Here is a 5,525-nt window from a genome sequence, read left to right as displayed (position 1 = left end):
CAAGTCCGCATCTTGTACAGCAATTAACCACTAAGAAGAATATATGCAGTATATTATTTGTTGAAACTGTACTCCCAATTTGATTTGAAACTGTCTCATTGCTATCTGTTTATGAATAAAATTTTGAAAAAAAAAGAATATGTAAGGAGGATACTGCATAGATTACTGTGAAAGTAAATCATTTATCACAGGAGTTATTTCCCTCTTAACAGATGAGTTTATCCTTGCTATCTCATTAATGTTCTGTTGCTCTTCCTTCTTCCAATGGAAGACACAGCAAAAAGACTGTCTCCCAGATCGTATCAACATTATCTTGGATATATTCATATTCACCACTATGAGAAATTATTTTCTTATCATCACAAAGCACTTAATTTCAGTCATTCTTTTACAGTAGCAGAAAGGACCTAAACCACTGTGTTTTGGGGCAATGAGCTTAATGAATTTTTTTTAATGAAAAGTAATTCTTTCAGCTCAAAACCCTATCCCTTTGATCTTCCTAAACCATAATTATTTTATTATTTCAAATTAAGCTCCACTAGAGGTGTGAAGTCAGATGGAGCTAAATGGTAAATTGAAATGAAAAATGGACTGTAGTGTATCACCAATAGAATAGGCCAAGAACAATTTTTAGTCTGTACACTCAAAGACAGGTTACTTGAAAATACATGGAGAGAAGAAAACAAATGTAAAACAATGTGAAAAAATGAATGGTGTTTTTGGAATTTCTGTGACATTATCAAAATAAATTTTAAGTTGCAAAACTTCATAAAAGAAAGAAGAAAATAGAGGACAACATTCATTTAAAGATATAGTAAAACAAAATTTTCCAAATTTAGAGCAAGTTATAAATATACACAGGGCAATTAAATGGTCTTCAATCAGATTTAGCTTAAACTGGGCTATATCAAACCATAGCATAACCAAACAGTTAAAACTTCAGGACAAAAAATGATTCAAAAAAATCATCAAAGGTATAGTTTTTAGTAAAATTTAAGGATTTGCAGTAAGCCTAAAAATGTGTTTCTCAGCAGTGTTCTTGGCAAGAGGAAAATGGGAGGATTTTTGAAGTATTTGAGGATAAATTACCAACCAAGTATACCCCCTGAAAACCTGTCCTTCAGAAATGAGGAAAAATGTTGTAAATGCAAAGATGAAAAAATACAAAGATAATTCCTAATCACCAAAACTGTCTTATGATAAATATTAGAGTTACTGAAGATGAGAAATAAAAAAATTAATATCACTAAAACACATAAAAGTATAAAATATATTGACAAATGTAAGCACACAGTCAAATTCAAAATGGTCAGAGATTATATGTATATAGTATGAAAATATAAAACAAAATACAAAAATTCATAATAGCTGTAATTACTCATTAAGCAATTCACAGTATAATATATACATATATTATATATCTGTATATATAATATATATGTATATATGTATATGTATATATTTGACACTTAAATTTGAAGCTGATCCTCCAGCCAGTGGACAGGCAAGGCATGCACCAGAAATTCCCACCTCCAGCCAGCGGACAGGTCTGGTGCCCACCAAATGCTCCTGCCTCCAGCGAGTTGCCCAGAAAGTGGGTCTCACAGCCCAACAGAACATCCCTTCAGCTAGTGGTCAGGCCTGATATAGAACCCTGCAGGGGAGCTCCAGGCAAAAAGGCTAGGGACGAGTTTAAGCCATATAATCTAGTAGCAGAACAGCTTGGCAGTGGGCCACAGTGTGTCCATGTCCACCAGCTACAGAAGGAAGAAGTATAGCACAATAGCCAGACCCAAGCCATGCCCAACTGGATGAGTTTGACATTGGTAGATATGGACCTGTTAAGCTGAGACACACTACTAGACCCAGATCTATGAGAGCATTCTCTCTCCTTCAATTCTGATCAAGAGAGAGGGCAGCAGTTAACTGGGGTGACAGTGTGCCTGGAGATTTGAGTTACATCAAGGGGAGATGATCAGACAAATCTTAGGGGAACTAAGTTAAATACAAATTGGCAATTAAATATCTGTTTAGCTATACAGTCATTATGCTTGCTCTTATGGTCTAAAATGCAAACCCATTAATTAGAAAAGTGTATCAAATGTTAAATCTCACTACCCAATATTAAGTGTTGCTAATTGTAGTAATGTAAATGCAAAACTGTAGCTACCTTAATAACATAATCTTCCTTAGTAATAATATCAGTAGGTGATAAAGTAATTACTACACCAAAGCTCTACACCAAAGGTCAGAGGACAGTGCTACAAAAAATGAAAAAGAGAAGTAGCAAAATGCATTCTCAGTCCCTGAGCCCACACAGAAAAATGCAGGAGACACTATCATTGAAGAAATTGGAAATCACACAACTGAAATCTCTGAAATAATAGCACTGAAGTCAAGAAACAACTGCAGAAAGAGATAGAGGAAATCATATCAAAAATAATCCTCAAATTAAAAAAAACTATTAATTATAATGAAAGAATTACTAAGTGCCTCTAAAAAAGACGCTGATTAAAAATAGAGGAGAATAGAAAAATGATGGAGTCCTTGAATGATCAATATAGGAAAGAAATAGAATTCATGAAGCAGATTCAAAGACATGTACAGGAAATTAAAATTTCAATAACAAGCTGGCAAAATCATTTGAATGAAAGGGAAGATGGACTTTCAGATCTTGAAGTCAACATTGCAGTTAGTGAAAAGTTAAGAAAAGATATCTTAAGAACAACTAGGAGGCAGGAAAAATGATTCAACATAGGAAAGAGGATACAAAGATAAACAACATAAGACTAATAGACACCGGTGAGAAAGAAGGAGTAAATACACATGATATCAATAGAATATGGGCAAAAGTAATACCAAAAAGATCCCAAATATGGGGAAAAATCTGACATTCAGGAAACTAAAACATAGAACTCCAACTAACACCAACCCAATTAAAATGACACTCAGACATATAAGAATCAAGGTCCCAGAAATTCAGCAGAAAAACAATACTTTAAAAGCCACTGCGGAAAAGGAACTTCTTATTTAAAGGAAAACATATCAGAATAATGGTAGGTATCTCTTCACAAACTGTCAAGTCAAGAAGAGCAAGGAGATAATTACTGTAAATCTTGCAAGAAAAAAAATTACAACCCTGGCTGATATACCCTGCAAAACACTCTTACAAGTGTAATAGACAATTGAAATACTTCCATGACAAAGAACAACTAAGAAGTTTCATGATAACAAAGCAAACCGTACACAGTTTACAAAAAGATATTCTAGAGAAGGATCAAAATGACCACAACACCACGAATGACAATTGAAAGAACCCACCAAATAGGGGAAACAAACACAGGAGAAGAAAAAGTTATACAACAGCAGGTAAATAACTTGTCAAACATAAGACAATAGATTTCAGTTATAGCCATCAATGTAAATGGACTCAATCCACAAATTAAAAGAAAGAAACTGGAAGCATGGTTTAGGAAACAAAATCTAACAATATGCTGTATACAAGAAACAGACTTAACTCATAAAGAAATTCATAGGCTGCAAGTCAAAGAATGGAAAACAATACTGCAGGCCCAGGGCCTCAGAAAACAGGAGTGGTAGCAATCCTGTTCACAGACAGTCTGAACTTCAAACCAATCATGATCAAATGAAATAAAGAATAAACATACTACTTAGGGGCAAAATACAAGAGGAAAAGGTAACAGTTATAAATAGGTATTCACCAAAAGTATGAGCACCCAATTATACAAGACAAATATTAATGGACATGAAAAATCTATTATCCAATATCACAGTATTAACAGGAGACTTTAACACCCCCTTATCCCTAAAAGATAGATAAAGAAAAAAAAATTAAAAAGAGGTAGCTGAACTGAACCATACCTTTGAAAAAATGCACTTAGTGGACGTATACAGAATCTTCCACCCAACCATGTCTGTATATATTCTTTTCAGCTGCACATGGGACATTTTCAAAAATAGCCCACATACTACTCCATAGGTCATGCTTAAGTGTATGCAAGAAAACCAAAATTTTCGTATGCATATTATATGACCACAGTGCAATGAAACTGGAAATTAATAACAAAGGAAACCACAAAACCCTAATAAATATATGGAAATTAAATGACACCCTCCTCAGCAGCTGATGGATTACAGATGCAATTAACCAAGAAATTAAACAATATGTACAATTCAATGAAAATTCAAGACCAACTTATCACAATTTATGTGATGCAAGGAAAGCAGTGGCTAGAGAGAAATCTATAGCGATGAGCTCACACATTAGGAAAACAGAAGAGGACCCAATATATAAACTAATGATGCACCTCAAAGGTCTAGAAAAAGAATAGCAAACCAAACTCAAAGCCCAAAGAGGGAGGAAATTAAAAATATTAGAGTAGAAATTAATGCAAATGAGACATAGAAAACAAGAAAAAGAATTAATTAACAAAAAACCAGTTCTTTGAAAGATTAAATAAAATTGATATGCACCTAGGTACCTTAATTAAAAATAGGAAACAAAAAACTCAAATTCAAGCCATAAGGAATGAAAACGGCAAAATTACCACAGACCCAGTGAAAATTCAGGTGATCATCAATAGCTATTTTGAAAATCTTAACTCTTACAGAATCAAAAACACAGATGTTTTATGTATGCACCAACAATAGGAGCAAACAACTATATAAGACAAATCTTAATGAACATCTGTCTTAATGAACAGATGCCTAGAAGGGTACAAATTACAAAAAGTGAATCAAGATGATATAAGAACTCTCAATAAGAGCCAATGAAATTGAGAATGTAATAAAAATTTACCAACAAAAAAAGGCACTGACCTAGTGGATTCACAGCTGAATTCTACAAGAAATTTACAGAAGATGTAGTCCCTATACTCCTAAAATTCTTCAATGAAGTAGGAAAGGAAGTAATCCTCCCGAAATCATTTCTGGAGGCAAGTATTATACTGACACCAGAACCAGGGAAAGACACAACTAAGAAAGAGAACTACAGGCTGATCTCCCTCATGAACATTGATGCAAAAAGCCTCAATAAAATCCTAGCAAATAGAATACAACAAATCATCAAGAACATACAAAAGGACCAGGTATGATTCATTCCAGTGATGCAAGGATGTTTTAATATATACAAATCTATAATCCTGAGGGGATTTCACTGACCTTATCAGACCCAAAAGCTACAACTCTTGTTGCATAGTTCCTGCTTTACCTTGGTCTTAACCATCCAGCAGAAAAGTATAAAAATGAAATATAATAAGTAATGCTGTGCTGTTATATTGTAGGGGACTCAGGTCAATAATTTCTGACATTGCCAGTCAAGCGGACGACCCAATACTATGATGGGCTACTGGACTGTTTTGGAATATTTTGCTGAATTTACACACCTATAATAGTCAAATAATGGAACTTAACACAAAAAGGGGATACAGATGAATGTCCATTTTGTATCTGTGTATTCAAAGTGGTTAGGATAGATATATAGTTACATTCTCTTAATGAATAGA

The 5,525-nt window shown here is 33.8% G+C and overlaps 1 pseudogene; it reads left to right on the top strand.

Annotated features, from left to right (window-relative positions):
* Nucleotides 1–1,778, top strand: part of LOC101568928 — a 10,545-nt pseudogene extending 8,767 nt beyond the window's left edge.
* The last annotated feature ends 3,747 nt before the right edge of the window (nt 1,779–5,525 follow it).

This window comes from Octodon degus, unplaced genomic scaffold (genome assembly GCF_000260255.1).
Source record: "Octodon degus isolate 3935 unplaced genomic scaffold, OctDeg1.0 scaffold00201, whole genome shotgun sequence".
Lineage (NCBI taxonomy): Eukaryota > Metazoa > Chordata > Mammalia > Rodentia > Octodontidae > Octodon > Octodon degus.
The sequence above is the reverse complement of the archived record's forward strand: the minus strand, read 5'-3'. Positions and strand labels throughout refer to the sequence as shown.